The sequence below is a fragment of the Suricata suricatta genome, chromosome 3 (assembly GCF_006229205.1).
Source record: "Suricata suricatta isolate VVHF042 chromosome 3, meerkat_22Aug2017_6uvM2_HiC, whole genome shotgun sequence".
Classification (NCBI taxonomy): domain Eukaryota; kingdom Metazoa; phylum Chordata; class Mammalia; order Carnivora; family Herpestidae; genus Suricata; species Suricata suricatta.
Window position 1 is genome coordinate 161370386 of NC_043702.1, and position 19160 is coordinate 161389545.

A 19160-nucleotide genomic window follows, 5' to 3' on the forward strand; every position below is an offset into this window, starting at 1 on the left:
TGACAGCTGGGTTAGAGAGAGGTATTCCGCATGCTGTATGAGCCTCCAAGGGGCCGTTCCCCTTCCCCTCATTTTCCAGTGGAGGACAGAATCCGATCTTTGCGCTGTCCTTAGCCACAAATACCACCCTCCACACCAAACAAGACATCACAAGTATGTCTTCTAACATTCTCAGAGGGGGATTTCCCTTCCTAACTTTCTTCACACTCATCTTTAGTCCCACCCTGCACCGGCCCTCTTACAAGACTGACATCTCTAAGAGGCAGAATCGATCGGGATCTGGAGGTCAGAAGACCCATTTTCTAGTCTTCTGCTCTCTTTCTAGCTAACTGTTACTCTGAACAAGCCACTTAATCTTGCTAAGTTAACTCAGCTGTAAAAGGCAGATGATACTGTGTGACTTCATAAACTTTCACTGCACAAATATCATGTATTATTAGAAGAAGTACTTAAATTTAGAGAAATAGTGGAAGGGAGGCATTTTGCATGTGATTTCAATGAGCACGGTAAGAAAAAAAATGATGCATCAACAAACACAATTGTACTCAGGCCTCTTCACTCTAAACTGGCCGTATGGTTCCCTGAGCTTCTAAAGAAAAAGATGGAAATCCACCTTTACTCCCTTTAGATCCCTCCTCTCAACTTCTATCATTTTAACACAGAAAAAGGGTAATTGGCAAGGTACCTCCTTCCCCCCCACCCCTGGAGAAGGACCCTGGGGCCTTTGCCTCATGGCCTAATCCCAGGGATTTTGCTTAAACTGATAGAAGAAGGTGGTCTGGCTTGACATCAACCTTGGAAGTTACAAGGATTTCCCATTCTCCTCTTTCCTTGGACCACATCTCAGTATTGCTCACACAACAGCTTGGTACCTCCCTCTTTTCCTGGTCCCCTGTACTTACCCAAATCCACACCCTCGAAACGAACATGCAGAGTGGGAAGTACCTCTTGGAAGGGAACTCCATCTGCTCTATGAACAGAATGCCAGTCGGACATAATGTGGGAGCAGCAGGCTTCTGTCTGGGGAAGACACCATAGCGTCTGGTGGACCCCAGGAGGCTGAAGCACAAGAGGGCACAGGATTCTCTCCGGTGCACAGTCTGGAACCTGGAGGGGAGCAGGGAATGTTGTAAACCACAGCCCTGACCCTGTTCCTTAGAGATCGGATGATGGTATTCCAGACTGCAAAGTGATGGCAAAACCTGAAAAAAGGGGTCAGGCTCTCTTTCCATTTCCCAGACAGACCCTCATCATGCACACAAGTGTGACCCTCCTCTCTCCGTGTGTCATTAGAAGCTGATGAAGTGCTAGCCATACCAATTGGAAGAGATCATCACAGGAAAAAGGAAAATCTTTTTCTGGAGGCTAAAACCAGAGAATGACCTTCATGTCTGCTATAAGTTGCTATGATTTTAGGAAGATCATTTAATCTCTGCAAAACACAATTTCTTCATCTGTAAAATTGGTAAGAAAATGAGACTTATTTAAGTCATATGATTTTTTTTTGAAAATCAATAACAGAAGTAAAAATTACTGTTAAATAAAAAGCATTAAATATTACTAAACACCAAGTCCCCTACATCTAGATTAGTTTAGCATGCCTGTAGTTGCAAAAGCACAACACAACTTTAGAAAATCTTCCAGGTTGGGGCACTCGGTGGCTCTGTCGGTTAAGCAACTGACTCTTGATCTTGGGTCAGGTCATGATCTCACAGTCTGTGACACTGAGTCCCACAGTGGGCTCTGCTCGTGAAAACTGCTTGGGATTTTCTCTCTCCCTCTCTCTCTCTCTGCCCATCTCCCATTTGTGCATGTTCCCTCTCTCAAAAATAAACCAAAAAGTAGAAAATCTTCAGAGTTAATATCTGAAAAAGCAGAAAGATGGTTCTAACATTATTTGTCCCGATGTCAATGTACCCATAAATCTTTCTTCCTATCTACCCATACCTTTGTGGGAATCTCTGTGTCTCCAATGGTAGCACAATGAAGTAGAAAAGTACACTGGATTTAAAGGTACAATACCATAATGTAAATCTCAAAATCATCATTTTCAGTTTTGTTGTCTTGGAAAAAATAGTGTCCAGAATCAGAGTGATGATCCTAGACCATCTACCTCCAGGACTGCTTGAGTGTTAAACTAAAGGCATCTAATTATGCCTCTGCCTTGTTCTCTCTGTCTGTCTGTCTGTCTGTCTCTCTCTCTCTCTCTCTCTCTCTCCATCTCCTGTCTCTGCCTCCATCTCTGTCTCTCCATCTTGTCTTCTTCTACCTCACTATCCTTTATCTTTTTCCACCTTTGTCTTTTGTATTTTTCTATCCAAAAGATGGAATTAAGCTATATTTCTAGATTTTCTGATTAGTGAATAACTAAATTAAGTTGCTTTTTATTATGCTCACCTTCTCTGTTTCTGGTTTGAGTCTTTTGAATGTGCTAGAGTAAATCCATTTCATGATTCCTGGGTCTCTCTTTCATTCCAGAAAATACACCTTTCCCACCACCTTTGAAAATGGTTCCCAACTTAATAGGCAGTGCAGAGAAGAGACTTAGGGAAGATTATACATTTGAGGCTTGGTTCTGTCGCTCATGAGCTGGGTAAGTTCTATCCTCTCTTGGAGGTTCAATTTTCTCATTTGTAAGATGGGGGTAACACTATCTCATAAGAGTAATGGGGAAATTAGATCAATTAAGATGCCATATAAAACAAATGGCATAACGCCTGGTTAAATGGTGAGTACATAATAAAGAGCAGCCTTTACTATGTTAAAACAAAAAAAAAATCAGTCCTATGCATTAATGACACCAAGGATAACATTAATAATGGTAATTTGGGGAGAGAATAGGATATTACCCAGGAAGCAGCTTGGAGACGGAAATCTCTAAAATTTGCTTGTACTGAGCACCTATTATGTGCCAGATACTTTTTCTTAGTACTTTATTATGTGTTAACCTATGTAATCCTCACAACAATCGTATGAAGTGGGTGCCATTATTATTCCAGTTAAAGGTGAGGGAACAGAAGAGACTTATATGAGGGGGTTCCCTCCTTTCCTTAGACCATCATAGCTAACGAGTGGTTGATCCAAAATTCAAACCATGTAGTCTAGTTCCAGAGCTGTGATGTGAAGCATCTTTCAAAATCATGTGCTTCCAGGAAAGATGGAATCTTCTAGACCAGCTGGTGTGTTGCCAGTAATTTGTTATCATGAATAAGTACCAAAGTCTGCTGCTTACTCTCTTTTTAATGGAAAGGAGTGTAGTTGCACTTACAAAGGCAGGTCTCTTGCTCACCACATCCGGGTTTCCTCCCTAGTGTAGGAAGGAAAGCAGTGCAATCCAAGCCAAAGCTTTGGAAGCTGCTTACACCCTGGGTTCAGCTGTGGTATGTGCACATCACCTATCAACATCAGCATGCTTGTCACCACCGCCACCGCCATTATTGTCACTCCTGTGATAGTATTACTTATTGATCACTATCAGCCAGGCACGCGGTCATTCTTCACATATGTTTTCTGAATGTGTGGCAGCAGGAGAAGATGTTGAAAAGCACTGAGCTACACCATTCCAGATGCATACATAAGAGCTGTTTCCCATAATTCTGCCACACAGGACTCCACCACTGACCTTGGAAAGGAAAGGGGGGTGGCAATAATGTTGACTGATACCTATCTTGTATCGAGAATCGGACAAGACACTTTACATATGTAATCTTATTTAATCCCCAACACAACCCAAAATATAAGCATTATAGTTGTTTTAATCTTAGTTTTACAATGAAGGAAACCACAGCTCAAAATGGTTAAGAGTCCTTCCAGAGGATCACAGGGTTTCTAAAGTACGGCTTCAGGATTGGAACCAGACCCATATTACTCTTTTGAGCTATCCCTTCAGGAGAGTTTCATCATTTCCAAAACTTGATATTTATCCACTGTAATATAAACTCTCTCTTTTGTAGTCTAACCACGAGAAGGCAGGAATCTCAAAAGAACACCAGCTTGGACCTCAGAAACCCCTAGTTCTAGCCCTGTTTTTACAACCCCTACATTGAGTGACTTTGAGCAAGTTGTTTACCCATTAAAATGAGAAGTTTCCAGCTCTAACCTCTACACTCTATGATGTCCCTAGAAATAGAGAGCAGATACCACTGCCACTCCTATGATATCAGTTCTGGTCACAGGCTTTTTCTCTGCCCATGGAAGAGAAGATTATGGAGAGGAGCCCACTGCCTGAGTGAGCTTGTTGACCAGACCATCATACAAGGGTGGCGAAGGAGAAGGTTGGCTGGGGAGTGTGAGAAAGTCATCCACCTTGCAGCTGTCCCTGCTTGAATAGTACCATGGATAAACAAGAGTCCCTCTCCAGAGATCTCTGCTGGCACCTTGTCTTCATTCCTTTGTGAAAAAAAAATTTCATATCCTTGTGAAGAATGTATTGCCTTCTGCACGCAACTGCCAAAAACCCAACTGGAGGCAAAATCCATCTGACAAAATCCCGTAACCGCTTTGATTCAGTTCTTAAACGAGATTAGTCGTTGGAAGGTCACAGAGAAGCCGTCTACTGCACACTGCAGCTTGGGGTTTCAAAGCTTTCAGTACTAAGGGAATTTCCGTGCTTGATGTCCCTACTCTCCATGCCGTTTAATCAATGAATCAACAAATAGTTACTGAGCAAGGCTTCCCTGGGGTCTGCAGGTCATCTCAGATGTGCCTCTCCAGTTCAATAGCAGGAGAAAGAAAAACAGATTTTTCTGACTCCTCTTAAACTTTCCATTTATAAAATCAGAGCTAGCATGAAAGGACCATGGGTCTCCTGTTCTTCTTTTCTCTCTTCCTTGAACCTTTAAGGTTCACAAAGAACAAGAAAATGATACATAGTTGAGATAAAAATATACAAGAGCTAACAGGAAGGAAGGAAGGAAGGAAGGAAGGAAGGAAAGGAAGGAGGAAGGAATGGAGGGAGGAAGGGGAAGTCAGGAAAGAGGGAGGAGGGAGGGATAAAAGGAGGGAAGGGAAGGAAGGGAAGGAAAGAGGGAGGAAATAGAAGGAGGGAAGGGGGAAGGAGAAAAGAAAGGAAAGGAGAAAAGAAGGACAGAGAGAAGCAGGTGCTTGGGTTTCAGGAAGGTCAAAGGACACAGTGAACGTATACACAGTCCACTCAAGAAATGTCTCCTTGGTAGCATATAGCCTCCATGTTTGTTAGCCTGTTAATTATTACTGCTCTTTAGTGCATATAATTATCTGCCACAGGTTTTAAGATTTTAGGGTTGATGTAATTATGAGTCTCTTATACCTTTAAGTGTCCTTCTGCTCTCAACTCTAGCAATAGGATCACAGACAAAATGTACATATTGCCTCGATACCGAAAGCATCAGAAATCTTAATTTAAAAAAATAGTAATTTTCTTGAATTATTTGCATGGAAATGAAAAAATGCAGAAATACAATACTACCTTTGGCTTTTAGTAAATGTTATCTAAGACACTACACTGTGCTACAAACCGAATCACCATGTCCTAAGTGATGATGACTTATTGCAGTGTACAATTGTAGGAAAAGACCAACTTAGGTTGTTAATACTGTCTTTCTCTGGCCCAACACTAATAGCAGGATTCTACTTAAGCATAAGTTTCCTCAATTAAAAAAAATAATAATAAGGAAACTAGCAACAGCTTTTTGGGCCCTTACTATGTGCCAGATGTGATATAAATAGTTTCTATGCATGATCTCCTTTAACCCTTTCCTCCACCCACTGGTGTGTATTACTATCTTCAATCTACAGATGAAGATTATGGAAGCTCAAAGACATGAAGTAACAAATCCTAAGCAGAGTGAGGTCCAGAGAGAAGACTTCAACCCATGTCTGACTCCAAAGATTTTGCTACTGGCCACTTTATTCCTATCCTTTGACTTGGAGAATCAAGACCAGGACAAGTAAAAACAATATGTTTTTAATCATAATTTACCCAAAACCCTACTTGGGGTTTCTACATCTGCTTTGAAATTGCTGGTTTTTCCCCTCAGCATGAATTACTAGAGTCTCTTTTTTCATTTATTTTTGATAAGCAAAGCTAGTATTAGAATAGTAAACGATGAGGTCACAGCTAACCAGAACATTCTCAGGACTTTCTGAAGAATTCTTCCGTCTGAGCATGCAGTGAGGCACTCCAATGTCTTAAAAAGCTTAATTTTTTTAAATAAAGCTTACATAGAAGTATTGTGTTATCACTTGCAGATGTCAAGAAACCTCTAGTTCACTAGATAAAACTCTTTCGCGTATACAGAGGGACTGATGCTCTTACATCCTCCTGAGACTCTGAATTACAAGCCAGGACTTTTTCACGTGCAGATTGAGTCTATCAAAGTGGAGGTAGTAATAGAAAAATCAACACCTGAAATTCCATTACTCTGTATGACATCTATCCACGTGCAATTATGCATCTATTCAGAAGTATCTGTATGTGAAAAGGAGGTAAAATAAGAACCCAGCATTCTCTTTTATTCTGAGATTTTGTAGCATCAGCCGGTGGCAGGAGTTGTGGCTCAAGAGACCAGCTCAGGTCTGTTTCACCTTGAGACTCAACACACCTAGAGACAGTCTTTTGCTTCAAGCATCTTTGGGTGCCCGTGGGTCTCCAACACAGCCACTGAGCCCCTACATTCCTGTGCACCCGTCCGCCCTCAGATCTGGCTTATAAGGGCCCCCTTCCTCCTTCCAACTTTTATGGCTAGAGTTTCTTCTTTCATTTTCCTTTAATAAGCACAGCTGGTATCAGTACACCAAACAAACCATGAGGTTAACACTTAACCCAGGTACAAGTTGTTAGTATTTCTCGGTTGGAGGCAAATCAATGAATATAATAATTTTCACATACAGAAACCATCTCGACCAGAGAAATGCAAACGGTATTGTAAAACTCGGTCCTTTAGAGCCCAGCCTAGGTCTGCGTGTGGACAAGATCCCTGAAGTTAAGCGCACACACAGCTCCTGGGACCTGCGTCTGCTCATTACCATACTGCAGAAGTTGTTTCTGAAGCAAATAACAGTTTTCAGAAAGATCGAGGTTACAAAATCGTCTAGAGACATAGGCAGGGAGAGAAAAGACAAGCGGATCACACAAAAGCTAAGGAACAAAACGACCTACTCCTCTTACATCAAAGCTTGAGGACTCCTGCCACACAATTAGCATGACCTTCCGTGAAGGGAGCCCTGGCATAACACACATTCCCTTTTTGTGTCTAAAATAAAGGTACTTACCAGTGAAAATCCATAAGTCACCACACCGTGCTCGGGACTGCACTGGCCACCCTCCTCCACGGAAGCAGAGCGTGGGACCCGCCAAGTTTGTGAAGACATCTACTTGGGTTGATTGGAAATAGGTGTGTGGGGGTGGGGGGCGGTGGGAGGAAAAGAAAGACTTTCCCTTTAAAACTGAACAGAAGCAGATACCACATCACATGACCTTTTACCGTAATTTCTATTAAAATCATTTCATGTCTGGTTGCCTCTGCTCTCCTGGCTCATTTGTATTGTTTACAACAAGTCATTGCACTGGCTGTTAGTGGTGGCTGAAGCCGCGATCACCCGTTTTTACATTCACTAGTTAAATGGCATGCAGCTCTGCTGTGGGTTTCAGGGAGCAAGCTCTTAAGAAACCACACTCCAGCTATCAATCAGACTAATCTGAGAGAAATTAATCTTATAAACATAAGTATTGGTGCATATTAAAAATTGATAGAAAGGGGGCACGGGCTTTTACTGGTTGGAGTTATGAAAGTGGACAAGCAGAGATTTCACTTAGAGTCTTAGAGTATTCAGTCTGTGGTCTACATCTGACAGCCGTTCACGTTGTGCATCTAAAAATCTTTCAAGGGTAACGCGACCCCCTGCCTTTAAAACAAGTCCTGCACCCCTCAAAATGTTGTGAGCATTTATTTTAGGTAAATGCTCTTGGGATCTAAAGAGTGCCCAAACCCGGGTTTAACCAGACTGCAATCCTAGCAAAGTAACTTAAACACATACGTACAAGTCAGTAAAATAGCAAACAGTACTGGGTAGGATTCAATTAAGACAAAAACCTCAGTGGAATGCTCTTTACGAGTAAATTAAAACTGCAAACTAATATGTTTTATTGAGAGCAAGAACGGTACAAATTCACTCTACTGTCTGTGAATTTATGTGGTTAATTCTTTAAAAACATTCCCCACAACAAACTTGTTTCTCAAGATGGACAAGACCAACAATTATCATTGCTAATAAAAATTTAGAAGTTTTATAGTTTAATGCCCACAATAATTGTCCCACAAGTCACATCTAAACGCTAAATGAGAACAGCAAATAGTTAAAGCTAACATATTACAACCCCATCTACTGCAAAGTCACTGTATCAGAAGCTAGAATTGATTTGTTTCCTCAGAACGAATTGAAAATGAACGTAACAGAACGTCGGAAAAATCCCTCCTGCACTGCTAATCGGATATTGTATAATGGTTGATTGCAGCTTTGCCCTGTGCTATTGCTGCCTAAATCATACATACTTACACGTTCTGGGTTCTTCCAAGAGTTTGGTGCAGTTTCAAGGACAAATGTCTTAAGGAAGCCTCTCTACTGTGCAGCAGGGAGCCTGGCTCGGATCTGATGACAAGAGCACAGTGCTAAATCTGACAACAGAGAAGGAAACTTCCTGCGTGAAGAAGAGATCTTGGAAAGTCTCAGGGTTAAAAAGGCTGCTTTAACTGTGCTGGGTGATTTGCTCCCTGGTTGTGTATACACAGCAGCAGCTGATCTGTGTTTCCAGCCCTGCAGAAAGGAACCTTTACTGAAAACCAATGGCATCACATTTCAGCGGAGCTGGTGCCAAGTTCTGGAGAGGAGAGCAACCTTTGACAACTTCACACAATTCAACCCAGCCGACTTACCACAGGTCAGGGAGGAAAAGTGCCCCCCCCTGGCCCCCCATGCTGGGTTTCATCTGGGGTATGTTAGCACAGTTCCCGGGAAACCAAACACTGTTGCCAACTGGCCTCTGGTGACAGTGGAAGGTAATCTTAAGCACAGTCTCTGTCTCTGCTGTCCCTACCCACCGTGGACCGTAATGTCACAGAACGGCTTCTAAATGTGTCCCAGTTTTTAAAATGCATTTCCTTCTGTCTCATATAGAAACCTTCAAATCCACGGTGTGTTACTAATCTTGAGGAGTTGACATTCTTCTGAGGTCCCTCACAAACTAACTGAGGGGGAAAAAATATAGGATAGGGTAGGGTGGTAACTCATTTTGTATTCTGCTTCCCAAGTCAGAGACTGGAGCTTTAAAATGACTCTTTTGTTGGAGACCGTTTTTAAATTGGGCACGGCTGCAAACCTGACCCAGTAGAAACCGCTAGTGAGGCTCTATCGTGAGGCTGTAGGGAGACTGAGAGGAAGCAAGCAATGAAGGACGTGGAACAGACTGGCCTGTAGCGGAATTATCTCCTCTCCCACCCTTCATAGAGACAAGAATGGGAATTCAAGACTTCGCTAACTCTAGAGCAAGAGAGTGGAAGAGACAGAGTGAGAAAGAGGGCGAGAGAGACACGATGTGCTACTGGTTGCTGCACAAACTTAACCCAAGGCATCGGCTAACCAGTTCATGACCTGTGTGTTTCTCGCTGCCCTTCTCCCTCCTGTCCCTACGACAAGTCTAGGTTCTGGTATATCATACGATATTTTCTCACTATTGTGTATTTTACTTCAAAGGGCAGAAATCAGAACTGACGGTTTAACAAAAGGCCACGGTAAATGTGTCAGGAGGCAGAGAGAAACTCTCCCACTCATCTGAAAGCCAGCCCAGGAGCTGCCTGGGCAACCGGTGAATTATCCAAGGCCTTTGCTTTTCATTTCGGCCATGCTATGGTTCAAAAATAAGATTTCCCTTCCATTTGAGAGCCCACATGCTGTAATGAAAAGAATCTGAGCTCTAGCGCCAGGTAGGTTTAGCTCCTCATCCTGACCCTACTACGTCCTACCTGCATGAGGTTGAGAGTTGTTTAAATCTCTGAATGTTTCCTCATCTATGAAACGGTGACAGTACACCTACCGCAGGAGCGTACTGTGAAGAGGTCAAAGATAACATGTCAAGGGCTGACTACAATGCCTGGCATGCATGTGTTTACAAACATTTACTGAGCCTCCTCTGGGACAGGGGTACAGTGCCAGACCCTGAGGATGAGGGGAGGTACAGAGTCAACTGAGACATGGTCCCTATTCTCTAGGGCAGTCTACAAGCCCTCCCTCTTTCCTCCATCTTTACTGTAGTTTGCGTTGGTCTCTATCCCAAAGCAGAAAAACTGTTTCAAATGCTTTTCTCATTTGCTCCTCACAGCAGTCTCATGAGGCAGATGAAGCTATCTCCAATTTGCAAATGGGAAGACCACAGCATTCAGGAGTGAGGGTCACACAGCTAGGAAATGGCAGCCTGAATGGCAGCCCAAGCTCCGATTCTGTTGCCTACTCTTCGGAGTATGTATATGAATTTGCCACAAAGCATTTATTTGCTTTCATACTTCTATACTATACCCTTAGCCTTATTATACTATTTCTTGCATATATATTGTACTTCCCTAGAGGTCTACAGAGAGTGGAGAGACCACCTTAAAATTACCTTGTATTCTTTGACAGATCTACCATGATACTAAGCATGCTATGTTTTAAATTTTTTCCTATATATTTTTTAATGTTTTTTTATGTTTGAGAGAGAGACAGACAGAATTTGAAACAGGTTCCAGGCTCTGATCTGTCGGCACAGAGCCTGATATGGGGCTCAAATTTATGGACCATGATATCATGACCTGAGTCAAAGTCAGATGCCTAACCAACTGAACCACCCGGAAGCCCCCAAATTTTCCTATATTTATATTTAGTCAAAAAGATAGAAATCCCCAGAAAATAATGATTTGGAGGTTATTCATGGCCTTCTAGGACTTATGCCATCTATCTCTTCAATTATTTCCAAAATAAATATATACATGTAAATGTATATGTTTTTAACATTGCCTCATAATTAAACCACCCAAAGATTGTTCTCTTCATATATATTCTGTGCATTGTATTTTCATAAAAGCTATTGAATATTTACTTTTAAATTCAAACTTGATCCCAAGACATTCTGATTTCTAGGTTCACTTCAGTTTCTAGGTTAAGAGATCACGAAGTGTAGAATTCCACTGGTCATTATCTTGTGAATCAGAGCAGAGCAGCAGGCCAGTCTCAGGTGGAATCCAAAAAAAATTGTTGGATCTGTTTTTTTTAATATAGCATCTATACCAACAGTCCAAATTTCTTCAATCATTGTTGATCTACTGCTTCATTTTATGCTTTAAAATGCAGTCCAATTCTGACGGAAGCATTGGCTAGACATTTATCAGTGAATCATACATAAAAATAAAAATACTCTTAAAAGGGATTTATATAGTATCTAGAGCTTGGAGTTCAACTCATGTATTACGTTAATTAGTTCTATTGTATCCTAGAAACCTTTTTTTAAATAGAATTTATATCATTATTTGTCAGTATTTACTGCCAAACAATGGTTCCTTCAGCCTTAACAAAAATCTAGGAAATTTAGAAACAATTCTTGAATACCCTCTTTTTGTTTCTAGACTCATTCATTTTAGACAAGCTGTGGCCATCAGTAAGGGAAAGTAAATATATTCCCTACCTACTGACATTGTATATGGTAGAATATCAGACTTGCCACATTCAACTGGTCAGCTGCATACTATTTGCTGCTTCCTCTGTAAATAAAGTAATATGAAAAGCACCTACCACAGTTCTAGACCACAGTGAGCAAGAAATATGCCTACCAAAGGCCACTCCAGAGCCAAACAAATGGGCCTAGGACTCCGTCAAACCTAGGTTGACTCAATGACTTTTCCTCACCACATAAAACTAAACATAGTTTGGTTTTTTAATGTTTACTCATTTTTATTTGAGAGAGACAGACAGAGAGAGTATGAGCACGGGAGGGGCAGAGAGAGGGAGAGGGAGAGAATCCCAAGATGGCTCCACACCGTCAGCACAGAGCCTGATGCGGGGCTCAAACTCAGAAACCATAAGATCATGACCTGAGCTAAAGTCAAGAGCCAGATGCTCAACCACCCAGGTGCCTCATACAACTAAATATAGTTTCAAGAGCTTATATACCCATGAGTCTCACTCAACTCTCATAGCCAACTTGTAGGCTGATGCTTCTATTATTTACATGTTTACAGGCAAGACAAATCCAGAGAATTTAATGATTTCACAAGACCAGACAGGCAATAAGTGACCCAGCAAAAATGTTAAAATGGATGCTCTCATTTGTAAGTTTTTCCACACAACTAACGTTGTGTACTTTCCCTTAAGGAAGAACGTGTACACATTAGTTTCCCCCTTTTTCCTTGTGATATCTCATCCAATGAATGATTAAATACAGACTAGGTTGTTTTACACACACACACATGTACGCACACACACAAACATTGCCTCTCTCTTCTGCCTTCATATGCCTTCCATTCTTTTCCCACTTCTTGGCCAATTAATTCATAGAATAATTTGTCTCACCATTTTTCTTCAGTCTCCTGCCTTTCAGTGCATTTGGGTGTCAAAAAACAAATCTTATCACAGGTGATAAACTTAGAAGTAGTGCTAATGCGACACTCTTCCAGGGGGAAGAAAAGCCATACACTTTGCAAGCAGCCTTTAAAGATTCTGAAAGTTTCTAAAAATCCCCTTCACACACTCTGCAATAGTTTCCATCTATCTTCTTAACTTCCAGTTATATGTGCATTTCTCTTAAACATCAACCCTCCAGAGTCTAGATAAATGATAAACTATCATTCAGTTTTATTGCCTTTATGTTATGTTTATCACTTGTATCATAATAGAACTCTTTTTCATATTTTTTCATCACTGATATACAATATTTCACTACAATAAGTTAACATAGGCTTTTATAGTCTAGCCTAGGAAAGTAGTCAGCATTTAAGATTGTTTTATGTAGGGGAAAAAATGTGTTTTGAATAGCTAAGAATTGATCTACAAATGAAAAGTTTTTATGTAAACCTGAGTGTCCAAATTTCATGAGGTTTTCATTTCAAACCACTGCACCTGAGATCATTTCTTACTCTACCTGCTCATTTTTCTGGTCATGACAAAGGCCAGACTTTGATAAATAATTAGTTTTATCGAATGGAAATAAACAAAAGTATAGTTGATTGGTCGATTCATTACTAATCAATCACTTAATGCAGAATCACAGAAACGAAGTAAGTTGGAGACTGTCAAGTCAAATCCCTTCATTTAGAAATGAAGAAACAAGGGTTCACTGGTCTCAGATAAAGAAGATAACCAGATCATACTATAAACCATGCTCAGGACCATTTCAACTGATCCTTAACTGAAGATCGATGTTCAGTCTTATAGACATTAGCGGAAGAGAGCAAATGTCTACCTCTGAAAATGTTTGATCCAAAAGATCATCAGGTATTAGGTCCCATTTCTACAACCTTTGGAAAATAAATGTTCATAGTAATTAGAAAATGAGTTTCTAATAACTGAATTAAACTGTTCATCTAAATAGCCAACTTTGGATTTCTCTCCACACATAATAACTTGGAAAAATATATAGCCTGTGTTTACTATGGCACTGTAGCCACAGTCTCTAAGAAGAGCTATAACTCGCTAACAATTTTCCTGATTTATGTCTGAAAACATACAGGGCATGAAATGATTTCTGCAACCTTACGTTTTCCTCAAGAACACTGGTAGACAGAAGATATGTTCCAAAAATCATGTTGGATTGCTTGTTAAAGCTCTTTTTTAATAGAAATGTGTGATAAACAATTATGCATACCCAACCAAGAAAAGTCATTAGATTTTCCCCATTAAGAGGGTAAAGAGAAAAAAAAGGAAGGGAGAAAAGGAAGAAGAGCAAAAAGGAAGGATGGAAGGAGGGAAGAAACTCTGATAAAAGGATATATTTTCTTATAATGTTTATATCATAAAAACTGATTGCCTTCTTAAGTAAGAAAGTGCAATAAATATTCTTCCAAAGAGCAGCTTAAGGATAATGCACGGTTATATACTATAACTCACTATACAAATGATATTCTTAGTATTTAACATATATGGAAATTTGCTTCACAATCTATAATTGTGCTAATAAAAACAGGTATTTGTGAACATAAATTATACTGGTCATAAAATCAGCCTTATTAACCCAATATATCTTAGAGCGAGGTTGAATTTAAATGGGCCACTCTGGTAACACAGATATCTGGAAACACTGTCTATTCTACTGCGTGAGTATCTATCAGAATAAGAATACGGAAGTTTTGCTACGCTTCATGTAACGTTAACATCCTGAATGAATCTTCAAAACAATGAAACATGACTATGCCAGATATGCATATGTGCCAAGTTAAAATAATCTGATTGGGTATGGGAAGTAAAACAAGCACGTTTATTAATTAACACCCTTCCATGAGTCCCATCCAGGTTTACTGATTTTAGCAGGTGTGCTACCTGAAACAGCCATAAGCGTCCATACGTTTTTAAGATATCTTTGGATCTCTAGCATCTTGCACTTTATCAGAGAGATTGCAAAGACATCCAGCCTTCTCTTACAGTAACTCCCATCCTTTCCTTGTTTAAATGAACAGTGTATCCTTTGTAATAGAAATATAAGCAAAGACCTGATCTCAGACTATTAATGATTCTTCTTCACAACTCCAGGTTTTATATTGTACATAATGGTATAAATACACTATTAAATATCTGTAGAAGGTGTATATGTCAGAGGCGATACGGGAAGTGAGCTTTACACCCAATACAATGGAGGAGGTAAGCTATGGAGGTAGGGGGCTTTCACAACCAGAAATCATTAGGACTGAGTAAATGAATGATATCTAATCTCTAAGAGACAAAGAAAACTTCCCTAGCTATATGATCAAGACACCCAGAGACTCAACATTATCACACTGTGCACTTCAGGAATTTGTAGTTAAAGATTTGCAAAGCTCTCTTCAGCTACCTGAATGAATCTCAACATCCAAAACCATCAGACTGTACATCTACATCCTATGTCAAAGGCCTGTGTTACTTTCTGCAATCATCTCTTATGCCAAGGGCACATGGACTCTGGCTCTCCTCTTTGGCTGCCACCATCATTGATTCCAACGCAAAGCATTCTTACAAATTAGGCTCAAAATAATCAAAAGAAGATCATTCCAGACAAAGGTCCTTACATCCTCCTTCAGTACCTTATTCATACTACGACTTATTCATAACTCCCTGATTCCTAAGGCCCACTGACTCCACTGGGAAGGCAGTGTTAGCCTCAAACCTGAACTGCAAAGCTGAGCTGCCTCACAGCTTGATAAAACCAACAACAAAGCGACAAGACAAAATTTCTTCGTGCGCACCGGGGCCGAGCACATCATTTTGACTTTATAAAACTACTTTAAAGACATTTTTCATACATCACAATATTGTAAAACTTGGTAATTACTACTTCAAAACGACAGATTCTATTGTTCATGGAGACATTTTCAGTTGGTTTTCTCATACCAGTGGTTCAATGGAAAGATTCACCAACGGCTCCCTGGAGAAAACAGAAGATCTGCATTTAAATGGAGATCTAGTATTTCCAAATGCACAGTACCTAGAAGGCAGATACTGTCAAGGTTTCTTAGTGAGAATAAGTCAAATTGTATCAGGTACATCTCGATGCTGTGGTTATCTCTATTTTCATAAGGCTCAGTCTCTTTCCATCACATTCTTTCTCCTCTGTGCATTCTTTGTAACATTTGTCCCAAGAAGTTTAACACGACACCCTGTTCCATTGCAAAGTCCCCACACTAACAAGAAGCAATTACTACTGTACATATCATTTCTGATGTGTACAGAAAAAGACCACAGAAGATAGGTTGGCCAGAAACGTTAAATAATTGAAAAGTGTAATGACTTAATAGAGTAGTAAGCTTAGTTTACAATGCAGCCAATTTAAAGCCATAAAAATACTGTGTAAAAATTTTATCTTGTGGTTGACCATTCCATAGCCTATCTATTATTCAAAAGTATCTCAACACTGTTTTTCTTCATTAATGTGGCTTTTGGCACTTCCCTCAAAATCTTTTTGTTCCCGCGGTTTTCCAACAGTTTTGAAACAAATACAAAATTCCTCCATGATTTCATAAATTCACCTCACCGGGATAGTGAGCTCCTCAACGTCTAACTGAAATTCATTTTACAGGCCAATCTGTAAGGCATACTTTAATTTCCTCGAATATGACTTGTTCTGCATGTAATGCAGTAAAGTAGGTAAGATATTATAAAAAAAAAAAAGCAAACAGGACGAAAGCTACTTGTAGCAACACATCTGTAAACAAAGCAAGAACCTCCTAATAACCCCTTTTCCTGTGACACCCTAATCCAGGGATTCGTCTATATCAGAAAATGTCATGGGGCCATCAGGAAAGTTTTGTCTTGAGTGCTCGCCTAAGGCGTGCACAGCACGTCTGTGAAGGAGAAAAAAGAGACACTTACGGTCCATTTCAAACATAAGCCCATTGTCACTGGCCGGCTCTGGCTAAAATTCTAGCTGCCACCGAAATGCCCCCGTCAACAAGGTTAAGGAGAACAGCCTCAGATATTTTCAAGGACACCTGCCCCGCCCTCCAGCCGCCCGCCTAGTGAGTTACACCTCATCTGGCTGCACTACCTTCCTCACGCTGATTCAAATTCAGAGCTCAAAATGAAAGATGAAATATCTTCAAGATCACTTAATATTGAAATACCGTTGCAGTAATAAGCGGTGCTCAGTTGGAGATGGGAACAGGGTCCTCTCTTGGTAACCTTTTAATTTCTGGAAAAATTGTACAGAATAAATTGAGCGGCACACACATGAATCCTCCTGGATCGATCTGCTCTGTTTTGTTAAAGCACCACCTATCAGAGCGTGTCTTTGCTCCCCTTGCAATTCCTGGGAACGAAGGCCAGCAGGTTTCCGGGCGTCTCATGCACAGACGGAAATGCTACTTTGACTCAATTAAAGAAAGCACATCATCTTTTATGTACATTCATCACCCTGGTCAATGGATAGTCTTATGTGCTCTCTGACACCATTCTCAGTAAACACACATCTGTGCCACATGAGTTTAAAGAGTTACGAGAATTGTTTTAGTAAAAGTAACTGTCACGCGCGTAACACTGGATGGAGTGTTTGAAAGGTCATCTAGGCCCGTTGCGTAATATCCTTGACTTTTTGCGTATCTGTAGACAAAGAAGCCCATCAGTGTCACTCAGTCTCTCCATCAATGTTTTCATGCACCCTATTTCTGTCAGCTGTTCCTGAGCCCAGATTTGAGAACTGTTTAAATTTCCCTCTCTTTCTCACAATGACAGGACTGTTTCTTAGGCTGGCTAACTCATTCGGATACCAACAAATGGACTGGCCAGGGAAAAGCAAAAAAGAGCCCCCGCCACTCTTCCCAACCCCACTCCCTGCCTTCCCCTTGAGGACTTTCCTTCCTCTTTTCTCTTGCCTGCTGCTTCTGAATTTGGGCATTTTCCAAACACACTCCCCTATTTGGTCTTTGGGCAGCGTGAGAAACAAAGGAGAGTTTCTCTTCAAAACTAGACCAAGTCATTCAGCTGCTCTGAAACACTTCAAAACATCCGCAGGTCTCTTGATCCTGCCTTAAAGTATTAAGCAGTAGTGTTTTGAAAGTAGTAGGAGGTCATATGTGGACCTAACAGCTTCCCTTAACTCACATGCTGAGAATTTTTCTTTCTTTCTTTCTTTTTTTTTTTTTTCGGTAAAAGAGAGAGAAGGTGCTATTTTCAACATTGCCCTCTGGTTTACGTTAGCAAAATCATTTGCTTGCTGTGTGTGTCTGTATTTTATTGTACGGCCGCTGGTTCTGGTCCTACAACAGAAACACAGCAAACGTGCCTCCCTAGTTGAAGCAGACCCATGTGGCAATTCACAACATACCCGAAGCAAGCACAATAAATAAACACATACATAATCATTCCACAGCACTGAGGGAGGGGGCGTTCTCCAGGCCCTTCCGGACTCTTCCAGAATTGCTCATTAAGATTCTGAAAGGGGGAGGGGGTGCAGCTAGGAAAAGGTTGCCGGAAGGGAAGAAGAGAAGGGGAGGAGGGGGGATTTGCCCTCTGTGTCTTTCTCTCTCTGAGAATCTCCCGTCACCAAACATGGAGGGGGGTGGGGGGGCCTCTATCCTGCAGACGCTTCTGACACACTTAAGGGGGAGAAGGGGGTAGGTGGTTTGAAATACTTAAATGACGGTCGGGTGACCTCCGTGCAACTTCAGAGACTCCCTCCCTCGGGAAGGTGAACGGGTTGGGGAGCCAGGAGGGAATGAGGCATAGAGGACAGGAGCAGAGACACCCGGACTACGGCAGCAGCAATCACCAGAAGGATTTTCCAGCCCGCGACAGCAGACCTCAACTCCTGCCACCACCCTCTCCCCCAACGACCCCTGCCCCGTCGCCCCTCCCCCCCAGAAGCCCGGAGGACTCACCCCAACCCCTATCGGTCCAGTGCCCTAACTCTGCCCTCACTCTTTGCCACTTTACCGAGCCTGAAGTCTCTATCCAGGGAGGGGGATGGGAGAAGTGTTTAAAGAACAAATCTCACTGACATTAGAATTCCTCTGTGTCTCCGGCACACACGCTGACAGTTTTGCAGTCATGGTAAGGCAAGTCTACAAGAGGTGGACAGTACTTATGGCTGTGTTGTTGAGGGAGGGGTTGCTTTTTTTTTTTTCCAAGAGACTCTAAACAAGTGAAGGGGGGAAGGGGGGTAGCAATAGAGATTTCCACCAGGACTGCAAATCCAGAATGCCCCAGATGCAAATGTCTGTCTCCAGATGTTGATGATAAGGATTTGGACCAGTTACCTTGGCAGGGTCACAACTGCAGCAGTTAACCAGGTGAGTCGTCGGGGGTTTTAAAGAAGCCGAAGCCGGTTTCTTTGGCTATGAAAGTCTACAAAACCCCCATGCAGGAACATTGCACATCTTACACACGCCTCCTTTAACTGGGCTCCCGCGACCTCAGCGGGCGAGGGGGTGCTGGCCGGCCCGCCGGCGGCAAGGGCACGGCCACCCGCTCTGCCCCCG

At 41.5% G+C, this 19160-nt stretch overlaps 1 protein-coding gene across 1 annotated transcript in view; it reads right to left on the reverse strand.

Moving 5' to 3' along the window:
- The window catches only part of ESRRG (estrogen related receptor gamma), a 577991-nt gene that overhangs the window by 557958 nt on the left and 873 nt on the right, over nt 1-19160 (reverse strand). The gene's annotated exons all lie outside the window — the stretch shown is intronic.